Below are 22,764 nucleotides of genomic sequence, written 5' to 3' on the forward strand. Positions count from 1 at the left end.
TGTGTAGCTGGTTCTCTGAGGAAAGCCAGTGGGAGTTGGTGCAAAGCAGTTTTAACACTGAGCGGATGAATGCAGAGGAGAAGAGTGATGTGAAGAAAAGTGATGCAAGTCCCATAGGTCCATTGTGAGCAGAAATTGGGTGGGGAGGTTGAGAAGGACCTTTGTCAACACAGTAACAGTACAGAACTCATTGGGACATCCTGGATTGGTATCAGTTGCACAGTGCTGCTTTAATGTCTTCTTTAAACCCAACTATAAATAAATAGACAATAAATTTATACTGGATTCTTTAAGCTCTCTCCAGATATCCCTCCTTTTTGCTGAACAAGTTCTGATAACCTGAAGAAGATAACAAGATGGCATAAGGCACAGGAGATTCTTTAGGTTATAATGGTCCCAGGGTGCATTTGATGCTGAGTTCATCAGCCTCTAGTGCAGAGAGAAGTTTGCACAAAGTGCTCAACAAGACAAAGTCAGAAGTAACAGTGAAGTTTCTTGGAGTATTAATGGGCCCGCTGAGGAACATTACCAAGTAAGCTTCCCAAGGGACTTGTTAGAGAAGATAACTGGAAGCCATGACTACAGGCAGGCAAAGGCACTGGCATGCTAAGAAACCTCTCCTTTGCCTTACAAAGCAGACAGGTCAAGCCCTGATTGCAAGACCAGTGGTAGAGAGGTCCTGTATGTCATGTTGGCTCTGGGCATTTCCTGGGGCAATGTGTTGGAATTTTGTATGATGTTAAATGAAAGACATGGGGACAGAAGATCCCAGGCTCTACATGTGGTGCAAGGACGCTGTGAGGTTCATGTCCCATATGAGACCTATGTTTCATTGCAGGATGTGAGCAGGGATGTGAGAAGGGCCCAGTCTGAACAAGCAGCCAATCCTTGTGAAACTCTGAACTTCAGATCTCTCGGTTTCAGTGCCCTCCTTTGCACATTCTCCCAGAGTTTGAAGTCCTTTATGTTCTGTGGTGCCCAGAACATAGTGAGGCAGTAGCAATGCAGAGCAGAGGGACAACCCTTTCCCTCACCCAGCTGGCAATAAGTTGCTTCATGCACTCCAGGGGACTGTTGTCTTTCCTGGCTGCCTTGGCACACTGCTGACTCACATTCAGTGTGATGCTGACCAGCACCCCAACCCTTTCCAGTCAGAATCCTCTCCAGTGTCCCATATCCAGTCAGTGTGTATGTCCAGCATTGCCCCTACCCAGGTGCACAATCAGGCACTTGTTCTTGTTATACTTTATGCACTTGGTGCTTAGTACCAACTGATACCCACTTCTCTGACTTGTCCACATCTCTCTGCAAGTCCTCTCCACCCTCAGTGGAGGCAACAGCACCTCCTCATCTGGTCTCATCAGCAAACTTGCTCAGAACGTCTTCTAGTCCTGCATGCAAGTCATCTGCATAAACATGAAAGGAAAGTGGCCCCAAAATGGAACCCTGGGGACCCCGACAGTGACCATCTACCAGCCTGATGGAAAAAACTGACTATAATCCTTTGGGACTGACCTACTGGCCAACTGCTCACCCACCACATTGTGTTTCTGTCTAGCCATATGCAGAACATTCTGTCCAGAAGGTTGTTGTGAGAAACAGTATCAAAATCTCCACTGAAATCCTCAAGGATTACATCAACTGGCTTCCCTTGGTCAACTAAACGGATAACTGTGTCACAGAATGAGCTTAAATTAAACAGGACCTTCGCCTCACAAACTTGTGTTGGCTGCAACCAATGACAGAATTGTCCTTCAGCTGTTTTTCCATAACTCCCACCATCATTTTCTCCATAATTTTACCAGGCTCTGGACTGACAGGTCCATAATTGCCCATGTCATCTTTCTTGCTCTTCCTTACAATGAGACAACATTTGCCAGCTTCCTGTCAGCTGGCATGACCCTAGACTTCTTTAGATGCAATTGAAATGACAGCCCAGAGCACACTAAGTTTTCATCATTGAAAGAAAGTAGATGTGCCATAGCTTTGCAATGCCTTGAACTCCAGAGTATGCCACAGATGGAGCAGAGGGGAAGATTTGCCTCTTCTGTAGTGAACTCATTCATTTGGTAAGCAGAATAACACTACCTGATACATGAGGACTGTGTCTCTGCTCTGCTCTGCTCAGCTCACAGGGCAGAGGTTCAGGGTGTTGCTCTCATGTCAGTGCAGGTAAACTCACTTTAACCTTTTTTCTTCTGTAAATGCTTCCTCTGTTTGTATGCTCAGATACACTTCCACATTCCCTCAAGTACACTTCCATATATCATTAACAATTAAACTTTCTTATACCATCAAAACTGTTTGTCAAACAGTACAGTTCTACAGTTCACATAAACTCCCTTAATACAGTCTGTATTCTTCAGTTATAAACACTGTGCCACAGAACCAGCACTGATTGAACCACCTCCCTCACACACTTCCTCGCAAGCAGTACATAGTATTACATAAATGGGTTGACATTCATTGGTCGGGTGGAATGTACACCTCTCCTCAGGACAATCTTACTAATCTACAGAGTACAAACTCCCGTCTTCTTACATACAAGCAGAAAGTACATATGAGTGGACAGACAACACAGTCTTTCACTTTGTCCGTGTCTGGCCATTTCCCTCACAGGAGGAAGGAAACATGGATCGGGACTCGGCACTCACCCTGCAGCTGTTCTGTGTCTCACTCACACCACACTCACTCTGACATTTAGATCAAAAACCATGGTTTATTCATACTACACAATGCTGACAACGTTTTCTAGCTGGAATCTTAATAACACTCATACTCTGGTCGACCAGTTGCAAACGTTAATGTTTTTCCCAGAGTCGGCTTGACACACGGTACCAAACACTTAAAGCAGATGATAATATTGAACATACAACCTATAACCCCCGTGATTACAACTTGGAGAACCCAGGCTACCATTTGACAGGCTATCCACTATATCCCATACCCGTAGGAGAGACCAACCTAGGTCCCTCCTATTGTCACCCACCTGGGAGAGAGTACTTGTTCTTGTTTCCATTCATATGACATACAGTTCCCTTTCATAGGAACACACCCAAGGAGTCTTCCTACCCCAGCTGGCAACCAAAGCCATGAGCTCACCTCCCTGGGAGCAGCACGTATGGCTGTAAACTGTGTAGGATGTCTCCTCAAGACATATGGGCTCCACTTACCATACACATACCTGGTCCACCTATGGGTGGTCCTTGTCTGTCCCTGCAGTGATCAGGTGAGGAAGGGAGTCCTTCAGAGAAATCTCAGGGTGCGCCAAAAGTGTCTCCCTCTCAGCTGGTCCTGCAGCGAACAGAGCTGGTCCCACCTGGGCCGCCAAATTGACTACAGGAATTGAACTCTATAACCTCTATAACTGATACAGTCTCCCATGACATCCTTATAACAAAGCTGAGGAAGTATGGGATAGGTGATTGGACAGTGAAGTGGGTCGAGAATTGGCTGACTGGCAGAGTGCAGAGTGTTGTCGTTGGCGGTGCAGTGTCTGGCTGAGGGCCTGTAACGAGCGGCATCCCCCAGGGGTCTGTGCTCAGTCCGGTCTTGTTCAACATCTTCATCAATGACCACCCTCAGCAAGTTTGCTGATGACACGAAGTTGGGAGGATTGGCTGACACGCCTGAAGGCTGTGCTGCCATTCAGCGAGACCTGGACAGGCTGGAGAGCCGGGCAGTAAGAAACCGGATGAGGTTTAACAAAAGCAAGTGTAGAGTCTTGCACCTAGGGAGAAATAATTGCATGCACCGGTACAGGCTGGGGGAAGAGCTGCTGGGGAGGAGCTCTGCTGAGAGGGACCTGGGCGTCCTGGTGGACGACAGATTAACCATGAGCCAGCAGTGTGCCCTTGTAGCCAAAAAAGCCAATGGCATCCTGGGGTGCATTAAAAAGAGCGTGTCCAGCAGGTCGAAGGAGGTGATCCTCCCCCTCTACTCTGCCCTGGTGAGGCCTCATCTGGAATATTGTGTCCAGTTCTGGGCTCCCCAGTAAAAAAAAGACAGGGATTTCTTAGAAAGAGTCCAGCAGAGGGCCACTAAGATGGTGAAGGGCCTGGAGCATCTCCCCAATGAGGAGAGACTGAGGGAACTGGGTCTGTTTAGCCTTGAGAAAAGAAGGCTGAGAGGGGACAGGATCCAGGTTCTATAAATATTTGAGGTGTGGGGGGCAAAGTGTTGAGGCCAGACTCTTTTCAGCAGTGTGTGGAGACGGGACAAGGGGAAACAGACAGAAACTGCACCATAGGAAGTTCTGCACTAATGTGTGCAATAACTTCTTTACGGTGAGAGTGACAGAGCACTGGAACAGGCTGCCTAGGGTGGTTGTGGAATCTCCTTCTCTGGAGATATTCAAGACCTGCCTGGATGCTGAGCTGTGCAACGTGGTGTAGGGAACCTGCTTTGGCAGGGGGCTGGACTCAGTGGTCTCTGGAGGTCCCTTCCAACCCCTACAATTCTGTGATTCTGTGAATATCATGGAGTTGTTTGGATGGGGAAAGACTACCCCTTTGAATGACCTTTTGTCAGGGCATGTCCTGGGATTCCTAGGATCCTCAAAATGCAGCACTGCTTCTGTCACTGAAAAATGGGGCCGTGTGTGGGACGGAGGGAGGGTCCATGAGTCCCTGGCCCACCTGACTGAGTATTTCCATGGTCTTAGCAAAGACATACTTACAACTTGAGAATGACAGTTAGCTGTGTTCATGGTGGCATGGCCACTTTTAATGGCCTTGAACTGTCTGAACATAACTGAAGAGGCTCAGGCTGATGCAAATCAGCTATTGAATGATAGTGTTGAAAAACTGGAAAGACAGGTGGCAGTTTTGATGGGGAAAAAACCTAATTCAATCATTCTCCTATGGAAGATCAGGAACATCTCTCTGGAAGACCATGGGGACCCTGTACAAGGGAATCTGTATAAAATGGACTCTGTAAAGGAAGGCACTAAAAGGTCAGATTTTGAGGTTCCATTTGGTCTAGATCTATTTGAGATCTGACTGATTGTAACCCAAAAATGAAAAAAAAAAAAAAAAAAAATGCAGGATAGGCTGGTGGGAGTGCCCTGACCAGTATCCAACCCCCCAAACCCTGCTGCCCATAATACAGCAGCTGAACTGATGGATATAGTACAGTGGTTTAGACAGAAACCAAGAGAGCATGTCAGCATAGCTGCTCTGGTTATGGGACATGGAGGCAGAAAGCGCTGTGGTGAATGGACTGGAAATTTCAAAACTGACATCCATTACTACTCACCCTGCCCTCAGGCAAAGACTGTATGCTCTGTCCAACATAATGAGGATAGCCATTTGATCAGTGAATGATTTATGGCTGTGTGTCATATAACATGGCCAAATAAGAATGACATACCATTAAATATCAGCCTGTGGTCCTCTATGGAGGACTAACAAAATTATATTAGAGAATTAGGCATGAAAGAGGCAATCTATGAAGATGATTTTGAGAGCCCAGTCAATAAATTTTTCATCAGGAACGAGGGATCTCATCCTACAGCCATCACCTTTACATCAGTATGGGTCTGTGTTATCCATACTGAACCCCCCAGTGGCCCTCAGGTGCTGTAATACAACAGGCTGCCCAATTGATGGGGAGACAAGAGTGCCTACGGCCAGATGCAGGCTCTGAATGGTGGTGGAAAGGTCTGAGAAAGGCAGAGAACCATCTGCTGCCATGACTTAGGCGTCCAGCCCCTAAGGTAATCCAGTCTGGACCCATTAAGGTCTTGAGACAACAAATGTTTAAAGACCAGATTAGAGCAGGAGTTCAGTTTAAAAAGATCGATGGACAGCATAATCAGGAAAAAATATCTGTTAAACAGGCCCAAGCACTGAGTATTTATAGTCCAACCTTTTCAGCCAAACTAGATGTGAATGTAACTCAAGAAGGGTCTGGATGGGGGCTCTGGCAGAGCCAGAGTTCTTTGTGAACCCCTATGAGGTTTTGGCCACAGGTTTGGCATGGAGCAGAATAAAGATACATCACAGTTGAAAAGCATTTATTGGCTACCTATTCTACACTACAGGTGGTAGAACCAGTAGCTCAGATTTCAGAGGTTATCGTTAAACAACAAGGCCAGTCCAGGGGTGGGTAAAAGATCTAACACACATCTCTATGATGGGGGTGGCCCAATCACAAGCAGTGGTGCGCTCAGTTGTTCTGCTTGCCTGCTCCTCAAGGAGTTAAGAGAAATCTATGCCTGTTGCGTGTTCGAGTGCATGCGCAATGCCATGTGGAGGGCTTATCACAATAAAGATTGGCGGATTTGCTGCGTAGACCGGTCAGAACTCAGATCTGCGTTGTGCTTCCTGTGGCACCTAACGCCCAACAGTGGCAGTTCCGTGTATTGGCCAGCAGGTGGCAGCAGAGACCACGGAAAGAACGTCTGCGGGACAGACCCTGGGGATCCGTTCTCTTTTGATTATAGGGGAAGAACACAAAGATGGAAGAGGAGGGAAGGGGGAAAAAAAAAAGAAAAAAAGAAAAAACCAAACCACAGCAAACAAATAAAAACTTCTCCAAACGTAGCAAACTTGAATGTCTGTCAATAAATAAATGAGTAATTGAATTGATGTCCGTTTCAGACAGTCCCCTGTAGAATCAGGGTAAGGGTTAGGATTAGAGTTACATTGCAGGTTAATGCTGTTATCTTTACAGCTCCTGTGAGGGTTGGGGTCTGGGTCAGGTGTTTAAAAAATGAAATGAAAAAAGAATTAAAAAAATATATTGAAAGCTTCAGATTTCCTTAATCTTTGTGGGAATCATATAATGTGCAACTCAGATCTACCTCTTCGTACCTCTTTTGTGGTGTAGGGAACCTGCTTTGGCAGGGGGACTGGACTCAGTGGTCTCTGGAGGTCCCTTCCAACCCCTACAATTCTGTGATTCTGTGAATATCATGGAGTTGTTTGGATGGGGAAAGACTACCCCTTTGAATGACCTTTTGTCAGGGCATGTCCTGGGATTCCTAGGATCCTCAAAATGCAGCACTGCTTCTGTCACTGAAAAATGGGGCCCTGTGTGGGACGGAGGGAGGGTCCATGAGTCCCTGGCCCACCTGACTGAGTATTTCCATGGTCTTAGCAAAGACATACTTACAACTTGAGAATGACAGTTAGCTGTGTTCATGGTGGCATGGCCACTTTTAATGGCCTTGAACTGTCTGAACATAACTGAAGAGGCTCAGGCTGATGCAAATCAGCTATTGAATGATAGTGTTGAAAAATTGGAAAGACAGGTGGCAGTTTTGATGGGAAAAAACCTAATTCAATCATTCTCCTATGGAAGATCAGTAACAACTGTCTGGAGGACCATGGGGGCCCTGTACAAGGGAATCTGTATAAAATGGACTCTGTAAATGAAGGCACTAAAAGGTCAGATTTTGAGGTTCCATTTGGACTAGATCTATTTGAGATCTGACTGATTGTAACCCAAAAATGAAAAAAAAAAAAAAAAAAAAAATGCAGGATAGGCTGGTGGGAGTGCCCTGACCAGTGTCCACCCCCCAAACCCTGCTGCCCATAATACAGCAGCTGAACTGATGGATATAGTACAGTGGTTTAGGCAGAAACCAAGAGAGCATGCCAGCATAGCTGCTCTGGTTATGGGACATGGAGGCAGAAAGTGCTATGGTGAATGGACTGGAAATTTCAAAACTGACATCCATTACTACTAACCCTGCCCTCAGGCAAAGACTTTATGCTCTTGTCTGGAGGGCTTATCGCAATAAAGATTGGCGGATTTGCTGCGTAGACCGGTCAGAACTCAGATCTGCGTTGTGCTTCCTGCGGCACCAAACGCCCAACAGTGGCAGTTCCGCTTATTGGCCAGCAGGTGGCAGCAGAGACCACGGAAAGAACGTCTGCGGGACAGACCCTGGGGATCCGTTCTTTTGATTATAGGGGAAGAACACAAAGATGGAAGAGGAGGGAAGGGGGAAAAAAAAAAGAAAAAAAGAAAAATCAAACCACAGCAAACAAATAAAAACTTCTCCAAACGTAGCAAACGTGAATGTCTGTCAATAAATTAATTAGTAATTAAATTGATATCCCTTTCCCGCCCCCCCCCCCCCCTCCCCCAACTTCTGAGATGAAAAAAAAACACTTCTTTTAGAAGAAAACAGAGTAGTAACAACTTCTGTACCTACATTCACCACTCTGAGATCCTGTCTGGGTCTCCCAAGGCTTGTAAATAACCACTGGGTCGGTTCTGATGTCGCGTGATTTGTTGTCAGTTCTCTCATGGTTCTCCGGTCAGTTCTCCGGTGCCAGGATCTGCCACAGGGCATTCTGACCACGGGCATCATGTTTCTACGCTGCCGCCTGCATTTAACAGGCAATGGGACTGCCCAGCATGTGCAAGGCAGCACCTCTTTCACACCACCAGAATGTTTAAGGCTGTTGGGATTGTTGTTAGCGTCCCATTAACACTGAGGCTAGAGATACCCTTAGGATTGACATTACTATTAGCATTACTTTGATGGTGCCCTATCTGGGTCATTTCCAGGGGATGTCAGGAGTAAGGCACAGTGTCAGGAGAAAAAGAACAGACTCTGTTACTTTATAAACGTGATAATAGAGAGAGTTCATTGGAAAAAATACAACTCTTAAATAATGCAAAGCATGCTTCTGATTGGATGCAGGCATCATCTGGGCTCTGATTAATATTACTCTTAAGGTAAAGATTATTGTTACCATAATGATTTTTTTTTTTGGATTATGATCAGGGTTAAGGTTCCTTTTGCTACAGACTTCTAGCATCATTTTTGTTGTTGCATTTGGAGTTAGGGACGATTTTAGAATCAGGGTAAGGGTTAGGATTAGAGTTACATTGCTGGTTAATGCTGTTATCTTTACAGCTCCTGTGAGGGTTGGGGTCTGGGTCAGGTGTTTAAAAATGAAATGAAAAAAGAATTAAAAAAATATATTGAAAGCTTCAGATTTCCTTAATCTTTGTGGGAATCATATAAAGTGCAACTCAGATCTACCTCTTCGTGCAGTGACTGCCTGTAAATTTGCTGGAGCCTAATATAATATGGCCTTGTGCTTTCCACTAACTCACCTTCATTTCATTTTCATTACATTTGCTTGGTAGTCAGATTTTGGTGTGTGGATATTTTAAAACAATCTAACTGACATTAGCAAAAAATTAAAAATAAAATTAAAAAAAATGCACAACAGCATCGTATCAATTTTTATAGATAAGATAAAGAAGAGCAGTTTCCCTTAGTTTTCTGTGCCTCTTTACTTTCTTACCCTCTCCCCTTGTGTGAGAAACTCTCAAAGTCAAAGATTTCTAGTTAGGCAAAGATGGCAGCGATAGCAGCAGTGCTTATTCATTATTGCAATACTGCGCGCACATCCCCTATTGGCAAGGGAGAAACTGCACACCAGTCAGTGAAATCAATTCTGTTCTGTGCCCTAAACCCACTGCAGGTGATGCTCTCATGGCTCTCATTGGTTGAGCATCTCAGGCTCACAGACTCCTCGAGACTGTGGCTAGGATTCATTTCCATAGAAGGTCAATTACCAACCTCTTGTTTTTAGGTCTGCCTTGTACTTTTCTGCGGACAGAGAAGGGCAATGTTTCCAAAAGTCAGTACATTCATTCTGTCCTGTGCTGGGCTCTACCCACCCTGTATTTATCTTGTGCTTGTCTCAATTCTCCCCATGTCAGAATGCCCCCAGTCTGAACTTAATTCTGTTCAGCAACTTTCTTGGTGGAAAAACTACTTATACAGCTGTTTTACAAGAGGGTTATACATTCAGTTAGGGCCTACACTATGTACTGAAAATACTGGAAACTTCCACTGCAAAAACACAATCTACCTCTCCCATCTGTGCAGCCTTGCAGACCCAGAGCATGCCAGGTTATTTCTGCTTTCATAGCATTTGCATGCTGTAGGGTGAGCACAAGGTTCTGCTGCTTGATTCTTCTGCAAGAGCTGCCTACCGGCAAATGGTTGCAGGGATGGAGGATGTGACAGAAAGCATTTGTCTCCACAAGAGCAGAGTTACATTCAGTGCAGAGTGTGAGAGTCAGGTTGGTGTGGAAAAGCACTGACACGCTGGGGATGATGCAGTGCTCACATGTCTAACACTCACAGATATTACTGTCAGAAGGATGGTGCTGTGTTGTGCTTCTACCTTTGGCAGCCACTGGAGAAATGCTGTGGCACACAGAACACCTTTGTATTGCACTGACTGCTGCCATGCAGCATGGATTTAACACACCAAATCCAGAGGAGCATGACTGCATCTAACTGCCCTGAGAAAAACTACTGTAGCTGAAGAGATGAGGAGGCAGCTGCTCATCTGCAGAACAAGCAGTACTGCCAGACATTGGGCCAGGTGAGCACCTCCTGCTGCAGCGTGATGATGACAGGGCTGGAGATGATCTGCAAAGCCAGCTTAAAAGTGGGAGACGTGAGTCAACATGGCAGGAGGACAGAGGTGTTAGGGAGCAGCCAAGGCATCAAAGAGTATCAGAAGGCTTTGAAAAGTATCACAAAGTGACAGCCAGGAAGACTGGGATATATCATGAGCAGCAACCTGGATGCTAGAGATTATTTGCTCCCATACAAAATGGTAGAGATCTTGCTGCAGACATCCCAAAGCCAGGCAAAATGGGAACCCAGAGCTCTGCCTGCACGAACCCCACAGCCATAGCATTGCAAGCTGAGCTGCCTTGCTGTTTGTTGCATTCATCCCAATCCCTGTGATTGAAGACTCAGAATGCAGTCGAGGCGATGACTGAGCATGAGAGTGACTTTATTCAATAAAAGACAGGAGGGCTTGAGAGGTCAAGGGTGAAGATGGGACTCCTCTTGTCAAGATGAGAGTGGCTCAGAGCTGGTGCTGCTGCCTGGTGCCTGGGACTGGCAGCCTGACTCTAAGTCCCCATCTAAGATGCTCAGCTTCACCTCACTGATGCTGCCCTGCTCCTGCATGGTGGTGCTGCTGCTGGGACACTCGGGCTGTGCTTGGGATGGGCAGCACTGCAAAGGCACTGGGTCACAATCCAGGCAGGTGACTGCTGTGTCTGGCAGGCTCAGGTCACGAGCTTCAGCAGAGCCAGGAGATATGAGAGCATGAACGTGGATGAGCCCCTTGTGTCCATCACTGTTACCATGTGGAAGGCTGTCATCCGAATTGCAGCGATTCATGCTTAATAAGAACTCTCCATTGATGGAAAGACACTGCTTGGTTTGGATCTTTGGGGTTGACAAGGGCTCGAATCACCTAGGAAGGCATAGAAACACAAGGGTTAGTTTCAAACATTTGCAAGTTGAATCATGAAAGGTTGTTGATACTTGGTAATAGAGTGGCAGCAGGAAGAAGCAAGTAGGCTTGAAGCAGCATAGCCACTGTCTTGAAAGTGATCCTCATTCAGGTCCAGCTTGTGTGTTGTTTCACTGTAATCTGCTTCTTTGGGTCTACCTAGTGGGCAGCAACACTCGAGCTGTTACTGATATCATTGAAAAGAACTGGAGACAATTGTTCTATTCCTAAGAGCTTCAAGGTGCCTAGAAGCACAAATAGAAACCAGCAGTATTTCATCACTTCACCAAAAGGAAGGTCAAACACCTGAGCTGTGAAGAGCAGTTACAGAACCTATGCATAAGATCACACCAGACATACTTTGTTCTAACAACAGTTATGGCACATAGTCCATTTCCTTCAATATTCCCAAAATGAAATGATGTGGAGCATTACAGGGAAAGAAACACTGCACACAGACACTATGACCCTGATTAGACTCAAGCAGCAGACTTAAAACAAGTCAGAGTTTTTGATTCCAGGATATTTCAGGACCTATCGTGTGAAATTCAGTTACACAACAGTGCCTAGGTGCCTGCGTTTCAAGCAACTTTCAGATCACAGCCATGTAAAATAAAAACAAATTCAGTGCAGAAATAGCAAGCCTGTACCTTAATACTCATGAGATTATCCATTTTTTACAGCACTCTGACTAAGTTCTAAAACTTGCTCATCCCAGTTCACTTCAGCAAGTTCCACCAATTCAAGCAACGCAGTTCTGAGATCCTGTGTATGTTGTGCAGATAGAATTGAACAGTGCAGAAATAATCTCTGACAGCTTTAAGAGCTCTGTTCTGCTTACAAACTCTCAGTCCAAAACTATTCTCAGTTTTAAGGAAATGAACACCTGAAGCAGTTGGATCATCTGCCGCATTCTGCTTCTTGGCATCATGATTAGCACAAAGGGTTTTCTGCTGTCCTGCAGAGATGGAAAAACTCCTGCTTACAAATGGACCAGGTTTCAGTGTACAGCAGAGTTTGTACCAGACTAACAAGCCACGTCATTCAATTCATGTGCTCAGGTTGTTATGCACTCCGAAAGGAAACAGAACTAACTGTTGGATTCTGAAGGCAATCTGTGGGGTCCTACATTACCTCCTGATTCTGGAAGAGGAAATTCTAATAGCAAATGCAGAACTTTGATCTTTGTAGACATGAGAAGAGCTGGCATTTAGGAACATTCATTTCAGGGAAATCAAATGATGTGTCTGTATTTTTTACTACAGATAGTATAGGGAGCAGCCAGTTGAAGAACCAGATACAAAAAATCCAGCCCATTGGCAAGAAAATACTTCTCCTTAAATTCTGTATGCTATCATGGTACAGAATTAGGCTACAGTGCCACATAGGCCAACCAAGTGTAGAACCAAATCCACAAAATACTGGTAGACAAAGCAGCAAAAACAGGGACAATATTCAGCAGACAGGCCTTTCTACCCACAGCTCAGCATGTTCTGCCATCCGAAAAGCAAGGCCTCTTGTCAAGCTCAGCTATTTCCCTTCTCAGTGTATTCTAGCACCACTGATACCCACTGGTATCCTCCTGTAGAGTGCCATCATATTGTCATCATCCAAAGGGAAAACCCACACAGCAGAGCATACAGCACTACACCCATGCTCCAAATATCCGCCTGAAAAACAAAAAGACAAGCTTACAAACCTGAAGCACCTCAAATGGCTTCCTGACAGACTGGATTGTCTGCCCTTGCCAAAGCCCACATATAGCCCATGAAAAGCTGGCTCTTTCCCTCAGGAAATAAAACCTTATAGTCCCAGAGAAAGCATATAACCCTCATTCAATTGCCCTTCCACTCAGCTTAGAGCACTACTAAAACCAGCATCTTCACCTTAGCTCATCACACTGCTGCAGTTCCTTTTACAAGGATTTCACTGGCAAAAATGAAATCAAAGCCGTCACAAGGGATTTAGCACAGTTACATGTTTCTGGCTACGAGAGCTGTCAGCACAGTCACCTGTCAGGCTTTGCTGCTGTTCTATTTATGTAGAGGCACAACAAGGTTCAGACACCTCACAGTGCAGTTCTCACTTTGACTGTAAAGAAAAAGGAGGCTTGAAAAGCAGTGTGTGGAAAACAAAGAAACAAGAATTAGAACAACAGTGGGGCCATGGCACTTGTAGGAATTGCTCCGCCTTTAACAGCGATTCAAGAAGGATGAGGGCATTCCAAACCAGACCAGTTTGGACAGATTAACAACTGCAAGTAGTGGGTTCCAAAATTCCAGACATGAAATCAAAGCTGGAAAAACTCTTCACATTTTCATCTCTCAATTTTTAGTACATTGTGCATTACAACGGAAACAATTCTTCACATACAACTTGGAAGCTAAAGACAAGTCTGACAAAACAGACTGCACAGAAATGATGGATAATTAACAGAGCAAATTGCTCTTTCAAACACTTAGTAATAGAAAGAGATCTCTGAAGTTGCTGTTCTGTAGAGCACCAAAGCAGTCGCTTGAGGCAGTTCAGGATTAGCCTGAGACGAACCAGCCAGCTGTGAACTGAGACCAATTGCACTTCTTCTATTTTACTTTCATTCTATGTGACCTCACTAAGCAAATATTGTCTAAGACCATGAGTATCACATAAATGTGCAGATCTCAAGCTGCTCACTTATCTAGTACCCTTGGCATGATGCTTTATTTTCCTCAGCTATTCATCTAGATTGTGTCTGTTGATTGTGCAACAACAGCCTGTTGGTCTCGATTACCTGTGAGAGGCTCTAACTTTGGCCAGGAAAAATCATTTGAGGATAAGTAATTATCTGGGACTCAGTAAGGCAGTCTTCCCATGCTTTCATAACAGCAGAGATACACACACACACAAACTCATGGAACCCCACTGCTTTGCACAATCCTGTGCACACTCACATGTGTCATGCACTGATTTCCCAGCCAGTCCTCATGGGGTCTATTACTTAGGACAGGAGTGTAGGGGAGCAGCCAGAAGCTGTTTGCATTCCCTGCTGTCTGCTGGGCAGCTTTGCTGGAGATGCTTGGGTTGCTTTGCTTTTCCTTGGGAGGTGGGAAGGAGCTTTGGGTTGGAGGCACATCCCGTGCCAGAGCATCTCGATGGCACATGTGTGGCACTGATCTGCAGCAGATGAAGGGGAGGAGGTCCCAGCACAGCCCTGCACCATGCTCTGCCACACTGGGCAGCTTGTTCCTGGCTCAGCAGCGCCATCAGACAAGGAGCAGGGAAGGAAATCAAGGATGGGGGGTACCATCAAACGCAGTTAGTGCATGCCTGTGCAAGACAAACAGACCCAGAGCTTGCGGGTTATTCCTGCTTTTGTAGCATTTGTGTGCTGTAGCTGAGCAAAAGGTTCTGCTGCTTGAATCTTCTTCTGCAAGAGCCACCTACCGGTAAATGTCTGTGGGGATGTAGTCGGTGTGCACGTCTGAAGCCGTTTGAGAACCTAGTCGTTCTTGCTGCAGGACCCCTGTCTTCTGTTAAAAGCTGAACGGTCCCCAGAGCACCAGGTAAATGTCTGCAGGGATGGAGGATGTGACAGAAGCATTTGTCTCCATGACAGCGTAGTTACACTTGGTCTAGAGAGTGAGAGAGGCAGGCAGCACTGCCTGATGTTGGTCAGGGCGAGTTCCTCCTGCCGCAGCACGATGATGGCAGGGCTGGAGATGATCTGCAGGGACAGCTCACAGGTGAGAGCCAGGAATGGACACGGCGGGAGGACAGAGGTGTTAGGGAGCAGCCACGGCATCAAAGAGCATCAAAAGGCCCTGAAAAGCATCACAGCCACAGCCAGGAAGCTTGGGGTTTTCATGAGCAGCATCCAGGATGCTAGAGACTATTTGCTGCCATACACAACGGCAGCAGAGCTCTCGCTGCAGGCATCCCAAAGTCAGGCAAAATGGGAACACACCCAGAGCTCGGCTGCACAAACCCCACAGCCAGAGTGTTGTAAGCTGAGCTGCCTTGCAGTTTCTTGCACTCATCCCAATCTCTGCGAATGAAAACTCGGAATTCAGTCAAGGCGTTGATTGAGCACGAGCGTGCCTTTATTCAATAGGAGAAAGGAGGGGGTGTGAGGTCTGGAGGAAAGATGGGACTCATCCTCTCTTGTAATCATGAGAGCTGCTCAGAGACCGTGCTGTTGCCCGGAGCCTGGGACTCGTGTCCTGATTCTGTGCCCCCCTGCGAGATGCTCAGCTTCTCCTCGGTGATGCTGACCTGAGCCTGCATGGTGGTGCTGCTGTCGGGGCACTCGGGCTGTGCTTGGGCTGGGCTGCACTGCAGAGACATTGAGTCCAGGCTGGTGCCTGAGGTGTCTGGTGGGCTCAGGTCAGCAGCTTCAGTAGGGATGGGATGAATGAAGGCTTCAACGATGATGACCTTCTTCTCTTGATAGCTGATGTTATACGGAAGGCTTTCATCTGAACTGCAGCATTCTGTGCTTAGTAACAACTCTTCATTGATGGAAGATGCGTCATCGTAACATGCCCTGCGTCTTGGGGATATACAAGGGCTCGGGTCACCTAGGAAGGAGCAGATGTACAGCAGTTAGTGTCGAACGTTCACAAGATGAACCATGGAGATTCTTGACATTTGGCTATGTAGTGGTGGTGGGCAGAAGCAAATAGGCTTCTAGCAACAGTGTCACTGTCTTGAAAGTGATCCACATGCAGGTCCAGCTCTTGTGTTGACAAGAGACTCATTTGGGAAAGACAGGGATCAAGACGGGCTTGAACGCCAGAAGGAGGTACAAGCCCACTGAAAGCATGAATTCTACCTGTGTTGCTGACAAGCAGTGTTTTGTAAGCTGGACTTGCACCCTTACCTGCCAGGACCAAGACTTCTGCTTCAGAGGGCTCCCTGGCACTGCTCTACAGTTGGTGTTTGGCCACAGGGGATGGTTTGCCCAGGCAGAAGCAGGAACACCAACTGCCAGCTGCTGACTCTGCACTCTTACTGGGAGAACTCATTCTGCAGAGAAAACAGAGCATGCTGTCAGACGTGGTGCAGGGTGATGGAAGAGATGCACCGAGCCCTGGCCAAAAGTTGCCTGTTCTGGGCACTGCCTGCTTTCTGCTGAAACACAGCTTAGAAAAGCGCTCTGTTTCAAACAGCAGAGGATGCTTCCATTCCTACAGCTCAGCCCTCAAGTCCTGAAGGCTAAATACCTCTCAACGATGTCAAGCAAGGACATGGATCCGGAGAATGTCGGAGGCTCAGGCTGCTTTGCTCTCCCGGGGCTGGCCTTCACCAGGGAACAAAGGCCGTTGATGAGCTTGCCCCATTTCTTAGGCTCTGCGCAACAAAACAAAGAAACCAGTTCATTTCAGGCCTGGCTCGGTTGGACGAAGCTGAGCGCAATGCATTCGACAGAGCATGTAACAACGGGAAGAACATTCCCAACAAGGACACGTAAGAATGGATTTTCCCCATCCCTGGAGGTGCCCAAGGAGATTACTGTAGTTCTCTTTCTAAGCTTGCTGAACTTGGGCATAAACAAACCCCCTGAAAGTAACATTCTGACTCTATTTGACTAACTCGCGTTATCAAATGTAAATTACGCACCTGGCTTTGGCAATGAATTGAGGAGGGAATCGGGAACTTTTCCGCTGATGAGTTCCATGCACTCACCAGGGAAAAGCCCAACCTGTAATTAGAACAAAAAGACAGGTGAGCATTAGCCCGAGCCCAGAGCCAAAGGGAAGGTCCACTGACAGTGACACAGGGCAACTGTTTGCATCCAGCAGCCATCCGTTGCAGGCAGAGCAGCTCCAAGCTGAGATTCCCAACTCTACTGAAGTTGTGCTCTCTAGTCAAAAACGTGTGCCTACCTCAAAGCCACGCTTGCCTCTCCACCAGGGGCTCAGCCTGTTGATATGTCCTCATATCAACAATGCTCACCAGATCTCTGACCTGAAAGAGATTGAAACATCAATCCCAGATTCAGCAAATCTGGTAGGAAAACAAAGCAGAAAGGACTGCCCTCTTCTATGCACGACAACACGGAATGCCTGGAACTGCTTACCTCCAGAGAGAGCTCATCTGGCCCCTGGGTGACGTGGCTCTTAATAACATGGGCTGCCGCAAATGCTGGTACGTTTAAAGATGACATAGCACGCACCAGCTGCGGCTTCTGCATGTTATCAGCCTGCAAAACAGAGAACAGGCCGTGGTCAGGAGCTGAGGACAAACCAGGAGGATTTCAAGGTGAGGAGCACATCTGCAGAGAAAGCTGCAGCAAATGCGCTCCGTCCTTATCAGGAGCACTTCAGAAGGAGCTGCACGTCTCATAGCTCTGGAGCAGCACTTCTTCCCCACCCTTCACTACTCCAAGCAGCTCCAACAAACTTCTCAGAAGAAATCCAGGCCAGCACAGACCTGGCAGACCAGAACCAAGTGCAGCTTGTGTGACGGCAGTGCCCACTCCTTGCTTCCACCCTGCTCCAGCAGGTTAAGGAGTCTGAGCATCACTGGCCTTTGACAACTCAAGACTTTCAGCACCTCATGCCAACATTTCTCACTAAGATACACCTAAGGCATTGAATTCTCTTCTCACTACCTCCTCTCAGTCCTCCCCTAGGAACAGAAACCATTTAGATTCTACAGCAAACTACAGCATCTACCCTGCAAGAGCACACTGAACCACCTGCAACAATGAAACATGGTTTTGGAGAGTGGGTCTGAAAACACGCCTTTAGACAGCTGTCTCCCTGTAGCCAAAAGGAAACCAAGTAGCAAAAGAAGAGTCCAGCCTGAAACATGCCCATGCTACTAGCCCAAGTTTCTCACAGTGAATGCAGAATCCATCCTGTTCTTGAGGTAACAAATGACCAGTGGGTCTCCTCTTGCTCCACCCCTTCTCCTTCAAAGCCAGAAAAAGAAAAACAGGTAGAAGAAAACCCAGACGTACCTTTCCACACAAAGAGCAGAAAGTGGAACAGCAGTTGTCTCCTTCCTGAGACATGGTGGGGAGCATCCCAGAGGAAGCCCAAGTTCTTTGCTTCTCTCCACAGGGACTTCAAGCATTCTTGGCAAGAGCTGCTTTTGTTCTTTCTTCAATTGCTTCCATCACCAGAATCTCCTTTGGAAAAGGAACCCGAATGAAAGAATCAGCAAATGAAAAAGAATGAGCAATAGCCACTTTACCAGCTTTCTCCTAACATGCAATTTAGACCCCCAATTCGGGCAAGGTCTTAAAATCAGCTGGTTACAAGAACTGTCCCAAAATATATCCAGCTTCTGTACAGCTGCTCTTATTTCTGACAGCGAGTGTAATCACAGAATCATAGAATGGCCCGGGTTGGAAGGGACCTCAAGGATCATGAAGATCAATCACCTCCCTGTCCCTGCTGGCCATCCCCTCTTCTGATGGAGCCCAGGGGACCATTTGCTCTCTGAGCTGCAAGAGCACGCTGATGGCTCACGTTCTGTTTTTCATCCACCAGGACCCCCAGGTCCTTCTCTGCGGGGCTTCTCTTAAGGACTGCTCCTCCCAGTCTGTAGAAATGCCTGGGATTCCTCCAGCCCAAGTGCAAAACCTTGCACTTTGCTGTGTTCAACCTCATTAGATTCACGTAGGCCAACCTCTCGGTTGAGCTCCCTCTGAATGGCATCCCTTCCTTCCACTGCGTCAGCCGCACCACTCAGCAAACAGCAGAAGGTGCACTCCATTGCATCATTGGTGTCTCTGATAACCATGTAAAAAAGCACTGGTCCCAAGACAGACTCCTGGATGACGCCACTTGTTATCGGCCTCCACCTGGACATCAAACCATGAATCACCACCCTCTGTCCTCTACAAAACCTCTTTGTCTTCTACTCCTGCTGCAGCTGCAATGGCTGCACCAGCATGACTCACGTTTGACAATCCTCCAGTTCTGGCCTAGCCATGCACAGCAGCAGTCCGTCTCCCTCCCAGCTCACTCACCAGTGTGCTGCTGTGCCCCAAATTCAGTGCAGTAGCACTGAGAGCAGGCAGCACCCATCACCCTCCTCTAACTCTCTCTGCCAGCTGCGATGAGGACTGACATAGCACGCCCACCCCAGCCCAGCTTTTCTGCTGAGACACCTCCCAGCAACCACCCAGCACCAATCCCAGTTGCTGCAAGCTGTCTGAGAGCCTGCTGGAGTGCACTGACAATAACTTTGTGGGTCAAGTATTAAGCACACCAAGCAGAAGGGAAGCATTACTGGACATGGTGCACAGCAGGGGTTAAGACTGGAGGTGGTCAGGGCTGTAGTGACCATGCCCTCCTAGAGTTCCTCATCTCAAGGAATGCAGGCCTGGCAAAAAGCAAAGTCAGGATCCTGAGCTTCAGGAGAGTCAGCTGCAGGCTGTTCAAAGAATTCTTGCATGAGAGACACTGGAAAACTGTTTTTAGGGGTAAAGGAATGGAAAAGAGATGGTAACTTTCTCAGAAAACCTTACTCAGAGCTGGAGCTCTGAGCTCCATCCCGACCACATGAAACACAGTAGAGGAGGCAGGAAAGCAGCATGGCTGAACCTGCTGGTTACAGGGAGCAACAAGAAGGAAATGGAGAAACAGCGGAAACGGAGACATGCAGCCTGGTCGCTTTGGTGGCCTTCTACAGTGGAGTGACAGCATCAGTAGGGAAAGGAAAAGCAACTGACATCACTCAGCCAGACTTTTGCAAGGCCTTCGATGTTGAGCAAGTTTCCTGTTAGAACTCAGTGTGAACAAATCTACCACTGAGCAACACCCTGAGCCCCCACTCACCTCAGCAGAGGTCAGCCTGCACCCCAGCCTTCCACCTATTCTGCTCCATTGATGGAAGCACACCGGGCATCATTGCTACTCACCCGACCAATGATGATAGGGGCAGAAAAGGGAATTCCTCTTTACCTTTCAGATGAAAAATTGATGACTGTGTGGAATCTTCCCAGTACAGCTGTGGGGCCTTCCTTTACTTGTATCCTGCTGCTCCGTGTCACAGTGGGAGAGCTGCTCTGGCCTCTCCTCTCAGCCTGTGCCTCCTGCAGTGTGAGCAGCTTTGTGGATAGAGGAGACACCCACACAGACTTGGGCCTGGATAGAGAACTGTGCCCTACAACATAGGTACATTTACATCACGCTCTTTTCCTTGTGTGTGAGCAATCCTTGCTCTTTTCAGATGGTACTATGAGCGTGTGACACCCCAAACACATATTTAGCATCTGTCCATATCATTAAGGCTCTCGTCAAGGCAGTTATTTCAGCCTTCTGAGGGGTAGTCCCCATGGCTGATGGTTGTGCTTCCATTCCCTGCTCAGTAGCAGTTACTGCATGTCCTGCCTTAAAGCCTCCTTGTCTCACAAAACTGCAGCTGCTGGTAAATCAGGCGTCTTCTGCATCTTCTAAGGGTTCTTCCTTCAGCTCCAACCGACTGGATGTAATGTGCAGCATCAGTTGTTTCAAAGCAGTGATGTCATCCTGGTTCTCCACCAGGGGAGTTCCGCTAAGGAAAGATACTGGGTTGGCAATAGTAGTTACAATTATTTCTATATCACCCTGCTCTACCAGGATGGCCTGGTATTTCGGGAATCTTTGGGGTGAACAGATGCCATTCAGAGGGACCTTGACAGGCTGGAAAGCTGGGCTCGGGTGAACCTAATGAGGTTCAACACAGCAAAGTGCAAGGTTTTGCACTTGGGCCGGAAGAACCCCAGGCACCTGTACAGGCTGGGAGGAGTTGTCCTTGAGAGCAGCTCGGCTGAAAAAGACCTAGGGGTCCTGATAGATGAGAAACTTAACATGAGCCAGCAGTGCGCTCTGGCAGCCCGGAAAGCAAATGGGATCCTGGGCTCCATCAGGAGAGGGGTGGTCAGCAGGGATAGGGAGGTGATCGTCCCTCTCTACTCTGCTCTTGTGAGGCCCCATCTGGAGTACTGTGTCCAGGTGCGGAGCCCTCAGTACAAAAAAGATATGGAGATTTTGGAAAGGGTCCAGAGGAGGGACAGGAAGATGATCAGGGGGCTGGAGCACCTCCCCTATGAGGACAGGCTGAGGGAGTTGGGTTTGTTCAGCCTGGAGAAGAGAAGGTTGCGGGGTGACCTCATTGCAGCCTTTCAGTACCTGAAGGGAACTTACTCCCAGGAGGGGAGTAAACTCTTCGAAAGGGCTGATAATAGCAGGACTAGGGGAAATGGTTTTAAGTTGAAGGAGGGAAGATTTAGGTTGGATGTTAGGGGAAAGTTCTTTACTAGAAGGGTGGTTAGGTCCTGGAACAGGCTGCCCAGTGAGGTTGTGGATGCCCCGTCCTTGGAGGTGTTCAAGACCAGGTTGGACGGGGCCCTGGGCAACCTGATCTAGTAAAGGCGTATGTTTGGTGGCCCTGCTAGGCAGGGGGGTTGGAACTACATGATCCTTGAGGTCCCTTCCAACCCGGGTAATTCTGTGATTCTGTGATTCTGTGGGGTGAAAGCCAATGTCCCCCTTTTGCCTCCAATACAGTAAACACTGCATGAGATATTAAAACTGGTATCCTTTGGCCCAGTGTAGATTGATGGGCTTCTTGAATATTGAGCACCAGTGCACCCTGGATATCCCTTACTCACTTCAAGCTGTTTCAAGTTTACCATCAGTCCGTAGCTGTGTATCCATGGTTGGCACCCTCCTGTCATTCCTGGCAACGTATGGAGTTCCTTGGCAGTTTGCAGCTCAGGGGTTGAGCAGATGGCTTCTTTCTTGGCAGTCCTTAAGGTTCAAAGTCCAGCTGTCATCTCCTATCCCAAATACGTCACTTGCTGCTGAGTTAGTTGTGCTTTCTGTAAACCAAGAAACTCAGCAAACTCTCAGTCTATTGTACACAGTCCTTTTGTTGCTGTGGCACCCACGTGCTCCAGTAAAGTTCCACCCTAGGATGGAGGATCCCAGGTCTCAGGCTCACGAGTTGACCAGTTCTCAACAATCATTTAGCTGTTCTCACAACCCTGGGTAACACTGTCCAGGTTCACTGAGTCTCTTCTCCCTCTATTAGGGAGAACAGATACACGCAAGTACTCGTATGCTATCATGAGGAATTCAGTAGGTTACATTTAATTTAGAAGCATGATGCAATCAAAAGCTCGCTTAAATAAAAGCATACCCTTTTCTTTCACTCAAAATAATAGCCCAGAAAAAAATAAAAACAAAACAAAACTCTCATCATAATTGTTAAAGAAATTATCTACTAAATCTCGATGGAGAGTGGAGACACATGCTAGTTTTAGGAACACAGCACTTATCTCATTATCTGAATGCATCTCAAGGCATGCTCCTTGTGAAACTGTGAGAACTTCTATCATTAACAGACGTGTACCATGCCCTGATATATGGTTAAACCGCTTGCAGTGCACTGTCAGATGTACAGGATGGCAGCTGTATGTGCTGTGACCAAATAAACCCCACACTGAAACCTTTCAGAATTTTAGGACCTACAAGTACTGCATTCATAT

General features: G+C 47.2%; 1 long non-coding RNA gene across 1 annotated transcript; it reads right to left on the reverse strand.

Moving 5' to 3' along the window:
- Window positions 1-16,477: 16,477 nt before the first annotated feature.
- LOC146756850 (uncharacterized) lies at window positions 16,478-17,245 on the reverse strand. The gene is made up of 3 exons (XR_014937162.1): window positions 17,162-17,245; window positions 16,896-16,977; window positions 16,478-16,625 (listed from the first exon to the last, which is right to left on the reverse strand). It is a non-coding gene; the product is annotated as an uncharacterized LOC146756850 (long non-coding RNA).
- Window positions 17,246-22,764: the final 5,519 nt, after the last annotated feature.

The sequence above is a fragment of the Coturnix japonica genome, chromosome 25, assembly GCF_054131305.1.
Source record: "Coturnix japonica strain WE chromosome 25, WE-NBRP24, whole genome shotgun sequence".
Classification (NCBI taxonomy): Eukaryota; Metazoa; Chordata; class Aves; order Galliformes; family Phasianidae; genus Coturnix; species Coturnix japonica.